At 46.6% G+C, this 19,050-nt stretch overlaps 1 protein-coding gene across 8 annotated transcripts in view; it reads right to left on the reverse strand.

Moving 5' to 3' along the window:
- pkib (protein kinase (cAMP-dependent, catalytic) inhibitor beta) overlaps positions 1-19,050 on the reverse strand; it is a 127,777-nt gene that overhangs the window by 80,833 nt on the left and 27,894 nt on the right. For 2 of the 8 annotated variants that reach the window (XM_072499341.1, XM_072499344.1), the window contains exon 1: positions 17,246-17,630. The exons of 2 other annotated variants lie outside the window; for them this stretch is intronic. The gene's annotated coding sequence lies outside the window, so the exon portion shown is untranslated. Of the gene's footprint in view, positions 1-6,826; positions 7,093-15,742; positions 15,764-16,575; positions 16,675-17,245; positions 17,631-19,050 lie in introns of those variants that run through there. 4 more of the 8 variants (XM_072499339.1, XM_072499349.1, XM_072499343.1 and 1 more) reach the window with 4 other exon arrangements.

Raw genomic sequence — 19,050 nt, forward strand, 5'->3', positions numbered from 1 at the left:
GCGGGTCAATAAAGTGGTGTGGTGCTGAAAGGGGGAAAGTGATCAGGGAAGCCGGTCAAAATGGCACCCGATTTGCCAACAGCCGTTCCTGCTGGTGAGATCATCTTGTCAGCAGGAAATCACTCTAAATGCGGCCTCGGTAGGGAGAGGCTCCCTGAGGCCAAAATAAAGGCAAAGTGCTGTTGGAGAAACACCCCATTTAAACACGCCCCAAAACAGACTTTAATATTTGTCCGTCGAATTGAGCCCAGAAAGAGCGCAGCAAAGATTAAAACTTAAGGAAGTCTTTAAGGTTTAAAAGTTTTAAAATGAATGATGAAAACACATTCTTCTAGATTTACCTGACTTCAGCTTCAGATATCTCAGCGTAAAACATTTTTGTTTTTTAAATTTAGTGTACTGAATTAACTTTTCCAATTAAGGGTCAATTTAGCGTGGCATCCACCTAGCCTGCACATCTTTGGGTTGTGGGGGCGAAACCCACGGTAACACGGGGAGAAAGTGCAAACTCCACACGGACAATGACCCAGAGCCGGGATTGAACCTGGGACCTCAGCACTGTGAGGCTGCAGGGTTAACCCACTGCGCCACAGTGCTGCCCTTCACTATGTAAAACATGTGGTTGCTTCCCAAACTGTAATACCCGTGGTTTTGTATGTGAGCTCAGGTAGCAGCAATGTGAGCGTTGAATTAATTGATATTAAAATCATAATTGGAATCCTAACATCATGGCTTGATCCCTTTTGAATATAATGTTGAGGTCCCTAACTGTTTCCAGCAAATGAGTTGGTAGAGCACATTTAGGGCAACACGGTAGCACAAGTGGATAGCACTGTGGCTTCACAGAGCCAGGGTCCCAGGTTCGATTCCCCACTGGGTCACTGTCTGTGCAGAGTCTGCACGTTCTCCCTGTGTCTGTGTGGGTTTCCTCCGGGTGCTCCGGTTTCCTCCCACAGTCCAAAGACGTGCAGGTTAGGTGGATTGGCCATGATAAATTGCCATTAGTGACCAAAAAGGTTAGGAGGGGTTATTGGGTTACGGGGATAGGGTGGAAGTGAGGGTTTAAGTGGGCCGGTGCAGACCCGATGGGCCGAATGGCCTCCTTCTGCACTGTATGTTCTATGTATTTCTAAATTGGCGGGTCCGATACAGTGGGAATCACCGAGATATGGCTGCAAGGGGATCAGGGTTGGGAAATTTGTCCTATCGAAAGGACAGGCAGATGGGTAGAGGGGGCGGGCTTGCCTTGTTAGTAAGAAATGAAATAAAATCGATAGCAAGAAGCGATATCGGGTCAGAAGGCGGATAATCTGTGTGGTAGAGTTGAGGAATCGCAATGGAACAAAGACCCTGATGGGAGTTATGTACAGGCCCCCTAGCAGTAGTGAGGATGTGGGGCAGAAAATAAATCAGGATATAGGATATAGAACAGATACATAACAAAGGTAATATTACAATAATCATGGGGGACTTATGCAGGTGGACTGGGAAAAACAATTTCGCAGTGAGTCCCAAGAAAAGGAATTCATGGAATATCTATGAGATGGTTTTTAGAGCAGCTTGTGGTCGAGCCCACTAGGCAATCCTGGATTTGCTGATGTGTATTGAGGCCGACTCGATTAAGGTGAAGGAACCCTTAGGGAGCAGTGACCACAATATGATAGAATTTACCCTGCAGTTTGAGAGGGAGAAGCTAGAATCAGATGTAACGATTTTACAATTGAGTAAAGGTAACTACAAAGACATGAGCTGGAGCTGGCCAGAGTTGCTTGGAAGGGGAGCCGTGCAGGGTAGACAGCGGAACAGCAATGGCAGGTGTTTTGGGGGGTTATTTGGGAGGCACAACAGAAATTCACCCCAAGGAGGAGGGAAGCAGAAGGACTTGGCCAAGCTAGGAGAGTAGGCAAAGAAGTGGCAGATAGAATATAATGTGGAAAAGTGTGAGATTATGCACTTTGTAGGAAGAATAGAGGCATAGGCTATTTTCTAAATGGGGAAATGCTTCGGAAATCTGGGGCGAAATTCTCCCCCAACGGCGGGATGCCCGCCGACTGGCGCCAAAGCCGGCGCCAATCAGACGGGCATCGCGCCGGCCCAAAGGTGTCGGCTAGGCCGACGCCGGAGGGATTTCCGCCCCGCCAGCTGGCGGAACTGGCGTTTGTTGCCCCGCCAGCTGGCGCGGAAATGCGGCGCATGCGCGGGAGCGTCAGCGGCCGCTGTCAGTTTCCCAGCGCATGCGCGGGAGCATCAGCGGCCGCTGTCAGTTTCCCACGCATGCTCAGTGGGGAGAGTCTCTTCCGCCTCCGCCATGGTGGAGGCCGTAGCGGAGGCGGAAGGGAAAGAGTGCCCCCACGGCACAGGCCCGCCCGCGGATCGGTGGGCCCCGATCGCGGGCCAGGCCACCGTGGGGGCACCCCCCGGGGTCAGATCGCCCCGCGCCGCCCCCCAGGACCCCGGAGCCCGCCCACGCCGCCTGGTCCCGCCGGTAAATACCAGGTTTGATTTACGTCGGCGGGACAGGCAATTTCTGGGCGGGTCTTCGGCCCATCCGGGCCGGAGAATCCAGCGGGGGGTCCCGCCAACCGGCGCGGCCGGATTCCCGCCCAATCTCCGGGAGCGGAGACTTCGGCGGGGGCGGGGGCGGGATTCACGGCGGCCAACGGCCATTCTCCGACCCGGTGGGGGGTCGGAGAATGACGCCCCTGAAGCACAAATGGACTTAGGAATCCTCGTTCTGGATTCACTTAAGGTTAACATCTCGGTTCCGTTGGCAGTTAGGAAGGCAAATGTGATGTTCACATTCATTTCAAGAGGGCTAGAATACAAGAGCAGAGATGTACTCTTGAGACTATAAGGCTCTGGTCAAACCCCATTTGGAATATTGGTGAGCGGTTTTGCACCCCGTATCTAAGGAATGATGTGCTGGCCTTGGAGAGGTATCCAAATGATGTTATCAAGAATGATCCCTGGAATGAATGGCTTGTCATATGAGGAGCGATTGTGGATTCTGGGACTGTACTCGATGGAGCTTGGAAGGATGAGGGGGATCTCATTGAAACTTACAGAATTACGGAAGGCCTAGGTAGAGTGGACGTGAAGAAAATGTTTCCACTAGTAGGAGAGACTAGATCCTGAGGGAACAGCCTCCGACTGAAGGGAAGATACAAAACAGAGATGAGGAGGAATTTCTTCAGCCAGAGGGTGGTGAATCTATGAAACTCATTGATGCAGAAGGCTGTGGAGGCCAAGTTACTGAGTATCTTTAAGACAGAGATAGATAGGTTCATGATTAATAAGGGGATCAGGGACTACGGGGAGAAGGCAGGAATGTGGGGAGGAGAAACATATTTGCCAAGATCGAATGGCAGAACAGACTTGATGGGCCGAATGGCGTAAAGTAGCTCCTGTAACTTATGGTCTTATGGACATTTTCTCTGCAGTTCTATTGGCCCTAATAGTAACTGGGATATAGGAAAGGGGAGGTGGGGAAATTCAGCTACCATTAAGTATAGTTTCCAAGTGGTTATATTGAATTTATTGGCAGGAGCTGATTTAATCAACTGAGATCAGTTCCCCAGCCAGGTCTAGCAAGATTGAGAGACTGACGGCTGTTTATTGGTAGGGAATCAGACATAGAGTGGATGGTGAGGGAAGGAAGAATTGGACATTAGGGCAGTCTGGGATTCTCCAATAATGGGGCTATGTCCTCACGCCCGTCATAAAACAGACGCAAATCACTCTGGACTTTTTTCTAAAAAGTCGGGGTTGATTCTGTGTTTTTAAGGGAGCATGCAGGGCCCCGGCGTGCACCGCACAGCTCCTGCTGCTGATACGGGGCCCTGCACTTCCGGCCACAGGTCTGCGCATGCGCACGGTGGCCGCCTGCGGTGCCAGCTCTGCGAAGCATGGCGAACCCACACAGGGGGCCGTCGGTGAAGAAATGGGTCATCCCCCCCCCCCCACCAATCACCCGCGCCTGCCGATCGGTGGCCCCTGCTCATGGGCCTGACCGTCATGGAGGCACCCCCCCGGAGACTAATCCCCCCGCCCCCCACCAGGGCGGCCACCGCAGCCGTGACTCCAAGCTCCCACCAGATGGAACCATACAAGAACCACGCCAGCGGGAACTCGTGCGGTCGACCGTGCAGAATTGCCGCAGGGGCCTCTTTCAATTGCGCGCATGGCTGGCAGCGATTCTCCGGTTGTCCGAAGGCGTCACGGGTCCAATGCCCCATTCTCCTCCCCCACTGGGCGCAATTGCAGGCGGGGGGTTCTGAGAATCCGAGCCTAGAAGTTTGGGGGTAGGACCTGGGGAGTGCAGGCAATTAAATTGAAACGTTGAGATTTTCAGGTAATGTTAACTGCAATGTTTTTGCCAAATCTAAAAGCCTGTTTTTATTCTCTGTTCGTAAGGTACCGTGTGTGACCTTCTCCACCCCAAAAACTTCAGAGCCTCTGAAAGAGCCATTGTCCACAACATACACCTACTTAAACTGGAATACCACACCCGAAAAGCAACCACAATATGCTCACCCCTCACTGCCTTTCAGTTCACTAAGCCAACCCAATCACGAAAGATAGACTTTTATCCCACGAGCCCCAATTTGTTATGGGCCAGGGTTTAGAGAACACCAAAGAATATCATGGAGTTCACCTGACCCACAACTTTGAATAGATTTTGCTTATGGGGAGCACAAGGGCCCACTTTACAGGTGTGATGCAACAAAGATCTAAAGTATTTTAAAAACAAAATAATGTTTATTCAATCAATCCAGTTAACATTTTATAAACCCACAGTAAACATCTATCAATTACCAACACTGATAACCCCCCCCCCAAAAGATACCCTCACCGGTAGTAGAATCGGTGCGGGTGCGGTGCCTATTTTCCTGTCGTAAAGGTCCACGGATTCTCTGTTGACACGTAGTCGCAGATATGGAGAATCCAGCACTTTAAAGTTTTATTTTGTGGAGGAACAGAGTTACAGGACTGATATTTCGCTTTAACAATATGAATAACCTTTTATTAAGCATGGAAAATTTGGATTCCGTACAATACTATTTTACCCCCCTCTTAGGTTAACAATTACCCACTGGTTTTAAGTTAATATGGATGGCAATACATTTGAAGCTGCAATGGTTTCATTAGCAAACAAAGTCCTTTAAAAAAACACACACACCAGGGGCGTCATTCTCCGACCCCTCAGCGGGTCGGAGAATGGCCGTTGGCAGCCGTGAATCCCGCCCCCGCCGGTTGCCGAAGTCTCCGGGACCGGAGATTGGGCAGGGGCGGGAATCGGGCCGCGCCGGTTGGCGGGCCCCCCTACTCGATTCTCCCACCCGGATGGACCGAAGTCCCGCCGAGAAATTGCCTGTCCCGCCGGCGTAAATTAAAGTAGGTATTTACCAGCGGGACAAGGCGGCGTGGGCGGTCTCCGGGATCCTGGGGGGGGCGCGGGGCAATCTGACCCCGGGGGGTGCCCACACGGTGGCCTGGCCCGCGATCGGGGCCCACCGATCCGCGGGCGGGCCTGTGCCGTGGGGGAACTCTTTCCCTTCCGCCTCCGCCACGGTCTCCACCATGGCGGAGGCGGAAGAGACTCCCTCCACTGCGCATGCGCGGGAAACTGTCAGCGGCCGCTGACACTCACGCGCATGCGTCGCCCGGGGATGTAATTTCAGCGCCAGCTGGCGGGGCAACAAACGGCGTTTCCGCCAGCTGGCGGGGCGGAAATCCCTCCGGCGCCGGCCTAGCCCCTCAATGTTGGGGCTCGGCCCCCAAAGTTAGGTGGAGTAGCGATGCTAAATTGGTAGGGTATTGGGATAGGGCGGGGGACTGACCTAGGTAGGGTGGGTGCTCTTTCAGATGGTCGGTGCAGACTCGATTGGCCAAATAATCTCCTACTGTACTGTAGGGATGCTATGAGAGTTTCCAAACTCTAATCCATCCCTAAAGCATGCTTTGAAATCTTCTGTCAAAATCATACCCGGGCAGCACGGTAGCATTGTGGCTAGCACAATTGCTTTCACAGCTCCAGGATCCCAGGTTCGATTCCGGCTTGGGTCACTGTCTGTGCGGAGTCTGCACATCCTCCTCGTGTGTGCGTGGGTTTCCTCCGGATGCTCCGGTTTCCTCCCACATTCCAAAGACCATAAGACCATAAGACATAGGAGCGGAAGTAAGGCCATTCGGCCCATCGAGTCCACTCCACCATTCAATCATGGCTGATTTAAACTCCATTTACCCGCTCTCTCTCCATAGCCCTTAATTCCTCGAGAAATCAAGAATTTATCAACTTCTGTCTTAAAGACACTCAACGTCCCGGCCTCCACCGCCCTCTGTGGCAATGAATTCCACAGACCCACCACTCTCTGGCTGAAGACATTTCTCCTCATCTCTGTTCTAAAGTGACTCCCTTTTATTCTAAGGCTGTGCCCTTAGAATGTGCAGGTTAGGTGGATTGGCCATGATAAATTGCCCTTAGTGTTCAAAATTTCCCTTAGTGTTGGATGGGGTTACTGGGTTATGGGGATAGGGTGGAGGTGTTGCCCTTGGGTCGGGTGCTCTTTCCAAGAGCTGGTACAGACTAGATGGGCCGAATGGTCTCCTTCTGCACTGTAAATTCTATGATAATCATTCTTTCTATGAGCATTTGCTTTCCGAAATCCAGTCCACATCTTCCAAAAGACTCTTTTGAACAAAGTTTCCACTCCAGTTTTACCAGTAATTCCAGGCCAGGACTTTACACCAACCTCTTTCAGGATTTTACCAATTCCCACAGATATTTCAATTCATGTTCCACAGACAGCAGTAAAATTTCCCAAACCTGAAAATCACTTCAGATGTGTTTTTGGTGCCTCAGCCTTCCTCTGAGCTCTCTCTGTCTTTACTGAACAGTCTTCTTTTGTCATACCTTTAACCTCAGACCACCTGGAAGCTTTTTTTCAATTTCTCTTGTTTCCTTAACTCGCTGCTCTTTAGATAGATTGCTGCATTGTATGTTTTTTCTTATATAGCAAAACTGAGAGAGGTGTTCCCTCTTTAGTTTTCTTAAACCATTGCTTTCAGCAGTGCTGAGGAAGCTGATCCCTCTCTGGCTGCCAATCTCCAAATTGCTGTAGCTTCCAGCTAAAATGAAAGAACAAAGGAAAATAATTTCCTCATTTGGGCCTCTGGTTGCCAAGCTACTATATTTACTCTTCATTCCGAAGCTCTCGCCATCACAGTAGAAACCCAGTTAGAACTGAAACCACCCCTACATGCACAAACACCTTTGTCCAGCATGAATCTAACAATCACTCCCAGGCACAGAAACATTAAATTAAAACCATCTAAAACTATACCTTATTTCTAATGTTTAGCCGTACAAATATAACTTCCTTAAAGCTACCTTTGTTTTCCTAACAGCATTCAATACAATTAGGCTGATACTTGGCCTCAACTCTACTTCCACCTACATTTATATATCATGATTCTCAGAGAGACCAAAGACATCCAAACAAGGCTCAGTTAAACCCCAAAATGGATGCATTAAAGCTGCTGTCATGATCCAAAAATATATTATTTTAACTATCCACCCATCCTCAGCACACCAACTCCTGGGGATTAAAATTGCCCCCTTGAGTCTGCTGGAGGATCAATTTTTGACTTTCATAGATCAAGATCAAAAATATCCTTTCATATAAACTAACTGAACTTATCATCATAGATTTTCTAACTTAGAGGTTGTTGTTATACAAAGGAAAATGCTGTCGGGGTTTTTTTTCATCTTACATTTGCAGACAGCATGAGAGCAGGACAAACCTTAGTAATGAATTGAATATTTATCAAGATCAGTGGACGCTGTACGACAATAATATTGGGCGTGTTTCTCTGGCCTTCCTGGTGGCATGTTTCTTGGCAGCGGGAGGTGGCCCTCCTTTGGCCAGTGGCAGGATCTTCTGGTCTCGCCGCTGTCAATGCGGTTTCCATTGAATCCACACCACGCTGCTGGGAAACCTGACTAGAAGATCCTGCTGACGTGAATAATTGCAAGATCTCGCCCATTGTGCAATAACTTGGTTAAACCACCTAGTTATTTCCTGGATCATCACAGATGGAATCCTGAGGGTGAACTGACAATTTACGAGGCATTCCAAAAGGAACAATCCAGAAAAGAGTGACAACGTCAGTAAATTCCAAGGGCTGGATTCTCCGCTCCACGACGGCAAAATCGCATTTGGCAAGGGGGGGGGGGTGGACAATCTGTTTTGACGCCAATATCGGGGGCGGCGCCGGTTTTCAGATTCTCCGCCCCCTAAAAAGCGGCGTACTCCGCTCCATATGCCATGTCCACGGCCTCAAGCCATTGCCTGAAACCTGCCCCATGATGTTCCATCCCCAACCGCCGACTTCCCGAGGGCATGGGACTCTCATGGTCTCACCCGCCGTGAACTTAGTGTGACGGTTGCGGACTCAGTCCGGCACTGCCACAGTCGGGGGAGGGCCGATCCGTGGGCAGGGGGGGCTTTGATCGTTGCTGTGGGCACTGTGGGTGGACGGTCCAGGGCACGCGAGCGGCCAAAGGGGGGGCACTACTTTTGCGGCCTGGGTGCGCAGGCTGAGCCCGCCATGAAGCACGGCGCAGCAGTTGCAGGCCACCACCGAGCACATGCACGGCCACGGAACCGGAAATGCTCAGGGCCGTATCGGCAGCTAGAGCTGTGAGCTCTACGCTGCTTCCCTGCTAGCCCCCAGCAAAAAGGGGAATCAGTGGCCGTTTTGCGCCAGTTTACCTGGAGTAAAACACCACCGTTTTCATGTGTGGGGACTTAGTCTCCCGAACGGAGAATCCAGCCCCCTGTATCTTGGAATGTTATCATAATTTTCGAATAAAATTATTTCAAAGATCAGATCGGTATGAATTTAAAATAATATTTGTCACTGATTTAATCAATCTTGGCAAGCACTTGGCAAAGATAACAGGCAGGATTTACCAGATGTTCACGCTGGCGGTAGATTCTGGACCCATTTCCCGGTGGCAAGCGGTGCTGTCAACTGGATTCTGTTGACAATAGCAGGACCTGTAGATCCTGCTGGTGGGCTGCCACATTGCCAAAAACATACCTCCCTTTGGCAAATCCCGGCTAACAATGAGGAAAAGACCCATGCCTCATTCATATTGTCTATCAGCCAAACTCGGAGTACAAGAATGGCTTCCCGTGTCCTCCAGGAATTCATAAGCAGAATAATCCTACCCTAATCTATCCGAATAACAGAACATCCACATTCTAATTCCATGCAAATTACATACAGTAAATAAATTCTTGTTCAGCCAAGTACAGAATGTGAGGAAATAACATTGTTAGTTAAATCAAAAGCCAAAAGACTGCAGTGCTGAAATCTATCGGAATTCCCATGAATATGATGGCAAAAGAAGAAGAATGTTCCAAAATTTGCTCGAAAGGGATCTCACTAAGGTTTGATGTGGCGAGTGCTGATCAAGTATTTCGTTTGATGTAGGATTGAGCAGAATAGGAAATTGATGTGTTCTTTGTGAAGCATGACACGTTTTTATGTAGTGTGGCAGAAAAAAGGGTGAGTGATCTCTTAATCAACCCAGGAATGGTAAATCTTTAGTCAATGTTCCTGGGTATTCAAATTCATGTGAACTCAACCACGTCTTGGTTTCACGAGTAGTGCAAGATTCACTTAAGTCAGGTGAGGTTCTGGGAGAGATGGTGGAATTTCAAGAGTAGTCGTTTTTGCTGTCATTCTCCTGTCATTTGCGTTTGGTCCTGCATAGGTCAGCACGGTGGTGCTGCCTCATGGTGCTGAGAACCTGGGTTCGACCCCAGCCCTGGGTCACTGTCCATGTGGAGTTTGCACATTCTACCCGTGTCTGTGTGGGTCTCACCCCCACAACCCAAAGATGTATGGGGTAGATGGATTGGCCACGCACGCTAAATTGCCCTTTAATTGGGAAAAAAACCATCGGGTACTTTAAATTTAAAAAATCGTTGGTCCTGTATGCTTCACCGAATGCCCATACATCTATCCGAATAACAGAGCACCTGCTCCCCAGAGCCTAAATATTTTGTCTGACAGCTCAGGCCCTCTGATTACTGTGGTCAATTTCACAATATTAGTTGACATAAGAAAATAGTTGCAAGTGTTCATTGATTCTGGTTCATGAACAAAAGCACTGATCTTTCTAGTCTGTTCAAATTTTCTCTGACCCCACATCCAAAAATAATTTTTAAAGTGTTCAAGACATTTTAGAGTACCTGTGCCAGTTGCTGCTGGCTCTTCACCAGGTATCTTCTGGTTCCTAGGGCGACGCTGCCTCTTTGGGGAATATTACTGCTGTGGCGAGTGCTATTGCTGTGGTAATTGTTGCTGCTGATGCATTACCTTTAATGGGGAGGGATTGACCTCTGGGATTGATGCTATTCAGTTTCTTCTTCAGTTCGAAAAATCAAATCTGTCTCATCAGCTGCCTACTGTGAAGGAGCATCTTCTACTGAAGTGCGTAGATATTCCCAGTTGTGACGAAAGCTCTGGTTGTTCACTTTCACTGTGTACGATCGAGTTGAAAACCTCTCTACACAGGACCAAGTTGTCAAGTGGTCTCACTTTTATTGAGTTTCTTGAATGTTTGCATTCTGATCAGCTCTCCAACTCTCAGTTCTGGCAATATTTCAGTAGCTTTATCAGAGTGGAATTTGGATTCCTGCCATTGCACTTTGATCTTGTTACTCTCTCCTGTTACTACGTGCGCAATTTTGCTAAATGAGAACAAAAGTCTCATAGCAAGTGCGCTTAGACGTGTTTAGCTACAGCACTGAGAAACACAAGTCTATAAACATGTGACTCCGTTGATAAGGGGCCTCAGTGGGGAACGTGCAGCCAAACCCGCACATAGCCCCTTTTATACACTGAGGAGCTACACTCACCGCAACTCCTCAGTGTAGTGTGTGATTGGGATGCCATTTTTAAATGACATCATGATATCCAAGGCCCCCAAAGCGACCCAGGATGCCCCCCTATATCCCCGCCAACATCCTGCAATCGGTGTTTTCTAGCCTGTGGCACCAAACTGTTGGATTATACGTATTTGTATACATATGACTTACAGCACAGAAACCGGCCATTTGGCCCAATTAGTCCATGTCAATATTTATGCTCTACCCTCATTCCATTCTGATTCATCTCACCCTTTCAACATAACCTTCTATTCCGCTCTCCCTCCTGTTCCGACCAAGATTCCCCTTAAATGCATCTATGCTCCTCACTGCAACTATCACTCTTTGGATAAAAACGTTTCTCCTGAATTACACGTTGTATTTATTAGTGTGAATTATTATTAGTGGCTATTTTACATTTTTCATCCCTCATTTTTGACACCCCCTTTTGCAGGTGGGGGAAGTAAATATCCTGGCTCCCCTGTCGAGGTGTATTTTTAAGAATAGTCTGGATGTGCGTAGCAGGCTTCTGGAATAACAGCGGGATCTGCAGCAAAATTTTAATACCCTAGACTTTCACTTCAACATCTTCCAAATATGCTGCGTATCTATAACCATTAGTCACAATTTATTAGCAACGTATAGTGCCGAACCACAGAAGTGACAAGATCCTGCAGGTTCACTACTGGGAAATTATGCTATGTTGATTATAAAGGAAAATAAAGATGCATTAATGCTTCAATATTTGAAAAGAGTGGACTATAGTTGCCAACTGGTTCCTGTTCACATGGGGACGAGTAAAATGCTTAAAGCAAATGGTTACCAACTATGATGTTCACAGCCGAGTAAGCCCACCTGGGGTCATTTACAACTTTGCCCCAGGCAGTAATATGGTGAAACGGGCCACCAACTGCCATCGTAGAATTCAATGGTATGGGGAAATCAGGTGAATCTTACAACAGGCAGGAAGTCCACTCCAGCAGCCATCACGCAGGTGACTGTGACTTCTGTCCACAAGATTTTTCTTAAACAATCATCTTTAAAACTTTATTGCCATTGGTGGCTGCAGGAGCCACAGAAGAATCTTGAGTGTGTTAAGTCCAATATCAATCCTACTGACCATCGACAAGTTTTATCACCAGGTGTCAGGCTCCTAATTTACATACTAAAGATACCTAATGGCTGGGATAAATAAAAGGTCCCATAAATTAGCAGTGGGATCAGCACATGTATGGTAGAGACCTTTAAATTTGTGTCCACTTTAGGCTTAAAAAATAGACACAACATACAGCACCTCTACATATTATGTATTCCCCATGTCCATTTCTGCCCTCAGAAAATGTGGCAACAAACTGAAATACACAATCAGAGAACAAGTCTTTCATTACTTTCCTCAATACTATCTGCAGTATGACATGTATGTGACACATTCTTGACGTCATCTAATGCCAATTTTAACTCAATGCTCAGTACCAACGATATGCAGTTTAAGTGGATTGGCCATGCTAAATTATCCCTTCGTGTCCAAAGAAGTGCATGTTAGGTGGATTGGCCATGATCAATGTGTGGGATTACAGGGATAGAGCGGGGGAGTGGGCCTAGGTAGGGTGCTCTTTCGGAGGGTCGGTGCAGACTCGATGGGCTGAATGGCCTTCTTCCGCATAGTATGGATTCTATACTGCCAGTGTTGCCAACAGGGTCATGCCCTTTACTGAGGAAGCATGTTTATTTTAAATATAATAAAATATGCACCACAGATTTGGATGAGTATTAACCCATGTCATTTTTGTGCCATGTTGTTTCCAGGATTAAGGAAGGAGCCTCAATTGTGGAAGATTAAGTTATGATAAATGTATTGAATAAACATTTTGCATTGTTTTTTTACAAATATGAATGCTGTTGTGCCAGAGGATAATATGGTTAGTAATAACATTGAAAATTAATGAGTTCTCACAAAGATAGCAGAATTGTGTCTCAGTTACTTGACTCTGACAGCATTTACTTAGTCTGCTGAAGAAGTCACACACAAGAAAGCAAGAGGCGCTGGGTCACAGCTTTGCAATATTCTTTATATATTGTGCAGGCCACAGGACTGCAGAATAGCCAATGCAAACATTTGTTCAAGAAGATAAAGACAGATAAACTGGTAGCTGAGATCAGTTTGTCTAATGTTGTGGGCAATCTCCTGGTATCATAATTTGTGACTTAAATTAATGAGAATTTAAAAATTAATGAATTAATCAAGGACAGCTGGCATGAGTTTATTAAAGGCAAATTGTGTTTGACAGATTTAATCAGCATTTTCGAGCAAGTGACCCATTGGATAGATAGAGCAAATTCAGCAGAGGAAGTGTATGAATTTCAGGGGGCACTTAATAAAGATATGTTGGAAAAGTTCAGAAACAGTGTATGATGGAATAGGTTGCAGCATTAAATGGACAGGAAACAGTTTTGGCAAATGGATATTGCTCAGAGCGGAGACATGTTGGAAGTAATCTATCCTGGGGGCTGTACTGATGCATGGTGGAAGTAGGACTGAGGCTTTCAAAAAGGAATTTGATCACTTTCCGTAAACTAAGAATTCGCAGAACCATAGGGGAAAGGCAGTAGGTGAATGCTCCTTCACAGGTCCAGCATAATAGGCTGAATGGCCTCTTCTCTGATGTAACCTTTCTATGGGCGCCATGGTGACACAGTGGTTAGCACTGCTGCCTCACAGGACCAGGGTTAATTCCGGCCTTGGCTAACTACCTGTGTGGAGTTTGCACTTTCTCCCCCGTGGGTTTCTTCTGGGTGCTCTGGTTTTCTCCCACAATCCAAAGATGGGCAGGTTAGGAGATTGGCTATGATAAAATTCCCCCTCACTGTCCAGGGATGTACAGATTAGGTGAGGACATGGGACTGGGCCTAGGCAGGGTGCTCTTTCAGAGGATCAGTTCAGACTCGATGGGCCGAATGCCCTCCTTCTGCACTGGGAAGACTCTAAGATAATTCTATATAGATCTTTTGAGTTTGGACAGAAAGAGCATGATCTTAATATTTTCTACACACTCAAATGTAGAGTAAATAACAGTAAGGAGGCATGTAAAAGACTTCAAGACAGTACAGACAGGTTACTGCAATGGGAGAGACAGAGATGGCAGTTGTAACTTAATTGAAGGGCAAGATAATACTTTTGCAGAAATAATATTGGCAGAAAAAAGGAATGGGAATATATATTCAATGTGAAAATACTGGAAATTTGTGGATGTACAGAAAGATCCAAGTGAATAGTTGCCCAATATACATGTTAAGTAGAGAAAGCCACAAAAGACTACAGAATTTGAGGTTTTATAAATAGAGGCACGGTTACAAGGACAAAGAAGAGAATATTGGACGGGATTCTCCAGTTCCCCAGCCCCATGTTTCTCGGCAGTGCGCCATTGCTGGCGATAGGATTCTATCTTCCCGCCACTTGTCAATGGGATTTCCCAGTGAATACACCCCACGCCACTGGAAAACCCAGGCGGGGGTGCGATGCCAGCGGGAAAAGTGAATCTCTAAGGCCGGAGAATTCCGGCTATTATCTTGTATAAAAGTTGTGTCACAGTTGGGTTTCTGAGTACAAGGTGCCCCTTCCAGCAAGAACATTAAAACCACAGAAAAGGTACGATAATGATTCCGTAGGAAATTGGGAAACTAGTGCCATGACAAAAGATGGAATACTGGGGCTATTTTCACTGAAGGAGAAGCCAAGGGAAAATTTAATTGTGTCTTGAGGTGTTGAGGGTGAATTAAAAAAGAGGTTCACTCTTTTGGTTGCAGAGTTAGCCAGTAAGAGTGAGGAGAAATTAGGAGGATTGGTCATGCCACAGGTTGAGACAGAGGCTAGTGTCTCTTTTAAAAGAAAATTGGATAAACATTTGAGGTAAAGGGAGATACAAGGCATAATCAGATAGTGAAGCATTGGGTTAGTGTTCAATTGTTCTAGGCAATAGGCCATAAAGCGATAAGGGGCAGAATGGTCCCCTTTCATGTTGTGCATTTCTTCTGTTTTCAATGAGCTACATTGCAGTATGTTCAGTACGTTGCAATAGATCACTGATAGAAAACAAAATCAAGATGATTGAACTGTATAAAATGTTGGTTAGTCCACAGCTTGAGTATTGTGTGCAGTTCTGGTGTCCATATTATAGGAGGGATGTGATACCACTGGAAAGGGTGCAGAGGAGATTTACCAGGGTGTTCCCTGGGCTGGTGAGTTTTAGCTGTGAAGAGAGATTGGATAGACAGGGGTTGTTTTCCTTGGAGCAAAGGAGACTGACTGGGGACATGAGTGAGATGTATAAAATTATGGCTGGGCATAGATAGAGTAGACATAAACCTTTCCCTTTGGTGGAGAGATCAATGACCGGGAGCATAGATTTAAGGGCAGGAAGTTTAGAGAGGATGTGAGAAAAAACGATTTTACCCGGAGGATGGTAGAAGTCTGGAACTCTCTGCCTGAAAGGGAGATGGAGGCAGAGACCCTCATAGCATTTAAGAAGTATTTAGATGTGCACTTGCAATGCCAAGGCATATAAGGCTATGGGCCAAGTAGTGAAAGTTAATACCCTCGATAGGGTACAGTTGCGCGCGCAATGTTTACGAAAAAGATAAAACTTGCATTTCAGTGAGAAACAAGAGAAAAAGATGAATGGACAAGGACTGAATCAATATCTGAGGAGAAGTTTGCAGAAGTACCGGGTTAAAACCAACTGGGTTAAAACCAACAACTGATGATGCAGCCAAGGCTTTAAGTGTCTTAGACCATAACTCACTTGAATTGGTGGCGAAGGAACTTCCAGCATTTTAACATCAGAATGCCTGGCCGACCCCACAGTGTTCCCTATGGCTTTAGTGGTGCTTCATAGTAATGAAAAGCATGTCACCTAAACCGGCTGCTTGAGAAAGACCGATGATTTACATTCTGTAACCTGCAAATTGCAGCTTGAGAAAAATATTGTTCTCTTGGTTTATTACAAATGAAACAATTCAATATGACACAGCATAAAGTATTGCGATACAACCCTGTATGCATGGCAGTCCCATGTTAAGCAATTACCAAGCAAATGATTAGCAAAAACTGAATAAACATAAAATTCAGTGACACAGGTCAAATAAAGCACATTATACCACAATAAGTCAGTAATTCTGAATTCCTCTGATGAGTATGAGTAGAGTGACCCTGTATGGTATTTGTGACTGTTTTCATTCAAAATACTGAACAAGAAATCTCGATGAAGCAATTCACAATGTTACTACATAAGGCAGTCAGAGGAGCTCTTTCCTTTGTACTCCATTTCGAAAATCATATACCGATTGTTTTTTGAAAAAGTTTAAATGCAGCAATAACGTCACTTATACTTGGATATTTTGGGCAACTGAAATAGGCGCATCAATATTGACTCTTTGATTGCTCTTATGTTATCTTGTGTGACTCAAATTAGAATAAAATTGAAGATGCATCACATGTTTTCTTTGTATGAGCGAATAGCAACAGCACAGATAACAATACTTGAGTAACTCAAACTTGCACCAACATTGTGACTGAGTGTCTCAATCAAATATCCCTTGATTATATTTCAGAGTTAAATATATTCCCACAGCTTACCTTCTTTTCTTTTTAATTTTTGTTCACTTGAGTGCCCATGGTTCAGCTATTCTTCTGAGAACTATTGCAAGAGAAGTTTTATGGCGCTTTGATTGGCTATTCTAATCAGTTTACAAATGAAAACACCTATGCTGTGTTCTGATTAGCTATTTTAAGTGAACGCGGCTGATCTGCATGCATTACCATGGCCACTTGCCTAGGAGGGTAAACAAAAGAAATGGAAAATAAAGGAGTTTACTTAACTCCCTCCTGCGCTTAACTGGTTCTTTATTAATGTGCACATATTTGAGACCTATTTATAAAAATAATGTTAAGTTAAGATATTCATCTGTAAAGTCATTAAATGTCCATGGCCTGATTCTGAATAATCTTTACATAATTTAGAGTGCCAGAAGAGTGATTGCTCATGTTGCGTTTGCCATTTCATAGTAATCCGGTTTGAAACTAATGCTTCCGAGGCCAACATCAGATCCGTGATAAAGTTTAGTTGCCTTGAAGGACCGGCCTCACAATGGAAGTCTTTCATGCGTTTACATAGAGAGGTCAAGTTGAAACAGCTGCTATTATAACTATCTGGCTGTACATCCTGTAGTTACCTCATAACCATTGTTTTTCTGCTTCCTCAAGTACAGTTCCATTGTCAAACTAGAGAAGCTGAAAGGCCACTTACCAGTGTACAGATGTTTGTTTGTATCGGATTGAGCGAAGCTTCTAGTATTGAAGGTGAGTAATCCCAGGGAAACCAAAGCCAAATGTCTGGCAGACACCCAACCCAGGATTATCCAAAACAACAACAACAGCAAAAGATAGCATAAGATTCTGAGCCCAAGCAGCAGTTTCGAGCTGTTATTTTGCCACAATATATCACTATTCTGTTTTGCAATGCATCACCTGCATTATAAAGTACCTCAGTTATAATGGTATTTCTATTATAAGACAAGAGAATTACAGCTGGTTACTGTTAATATTTTGTCCTTGACGTGGCTGTGGTGGAGAAATAACCGTTGTTCACCTCCTTGTGGAATGTGCCTTTGCAAAGAAGGTCTGGGGGGAGGTGAGGTGTCTTTTTTCAAGGTTGATCCCGAGCAGCTCCATGATGCAGGACTCTGTGTTCTATGTCCTGTTCCCACGGACGCGTACCGAGACAAACATCACTTGCTGCTGGAGGATCATTAACTTGGTGAAAGACGCTCTTTGGTCTGCCCAAAACCTGTTGGTTCTCCAGCGCAAAGAGGTGTCTCCAATAGAGTGTTGCAGACTGACACATTCCAAAGTCCAGGACTATGTGCTGAGGGGATACATTGAAGGTTGGGGCAGCCATCGCACAGGAAGAATGAGGAAAGGCCGCTGTCCAAGATCTTTCAGCCACGGTGCACTGAGGGGAGAGGAATTGTATAGAACCCATCTCGGGCTGTATGGCTTACATTGAACACATTCAGTAAATATTACATTTATCACAATTGTATTAATGCACTGCAGAGTGCAACAGGATCTATGTAGACAACTTAAATATTATTACACTCTCTGTGATGGCCATTTTGAACTGTTTGTTATGACCTTTCAGATATTTTGGGCGGGATTCTTTGATCCTGAGGCTAAGTGTTTACGCCATCGGAAACACCGTCACGTTTCTCGACGGCGTCAACACGGCGCCAGGAACAGAAATTCTGGCTCCTACAGGCGGCCAGCAGGGCACAGGAGCAGTTCAGGGGATGCGCGCATGCGCAATAGACCCGGCGCGAACCCGCGCACTGGCGCGATTTCTGCGCAAACGCGGTGTCTCCCTTGTCCATGCCGGCCCCGGCCCAACATGGCGCAGGAGTACAGACTCCGGCGCGGAAGAAAGGAAGCCGGGAGACAGAGTCCGTCCCGCCGATCAGTGGGTCCCGATCGTGGGCCAGGCCACATCGGAGCCCCCCCCTCCCCCCCCCGGGGGGTCAGACTCCCCTCGCCCCCCACAGGCCGCCCCCGGACCCTTCAACGCCGAGGTCCCGCCGGCTCAGAGCTTGTTAAAATGGCGCCAGCAGGACTTGTTTTGATTTTTTTTACAGCCGCTCGGCTCATGTGGGCTGGAGAATCGTGGGGGGTGTGCAGGTAGAGCGGCCCCCTACCGGCGCCGCGCCGACCGCGCCGGCCCTAATGGCCCCGATTCTCCGCTCTGCGAATACCGCCCCGACGCCAACTGACATATTCTCCGGCGCCGTATTTCGGGCAGGGACGGGCTTCATTTGTTGCCATCATTTGAGCAGAGCAGGTCAGGTGCCTTGTAAGTAACTGTTTGGCCGATTGTATGCACTGTGAGGCTGCTGACGATCTGCTTTCCTGTTTGTCCCAATCTACAAGGTAACAGCAAGCCCATGCATGCCTGCCACCTGGCTCCGAGTATTGCACTGCATAGCCAATTCCTGCCCCCAGCCAGTGCTCAATTCGCTTATGGCCCAATTAGGTGCATTGCATATACAAAAAGCGTCACTA

The sequence above is a fragment of the Scyliorhinus torazame genome, chromosome 4, assembly GCF_047496885.1.
Source record: "Scyliorhinus torazame isolate Kashiwa2021f chromosome 4, sScyTor2.1, whole genome shotgun sequence".
Classification (NCBI taxonomy): domain Eukaryota; kingdom Metazoa; phylum Chordata; class Chondrichthyes; order Carcharhiniformes; family Scyliorhinidae; genus Scyliorhinus; species Scyliorhinus torazame.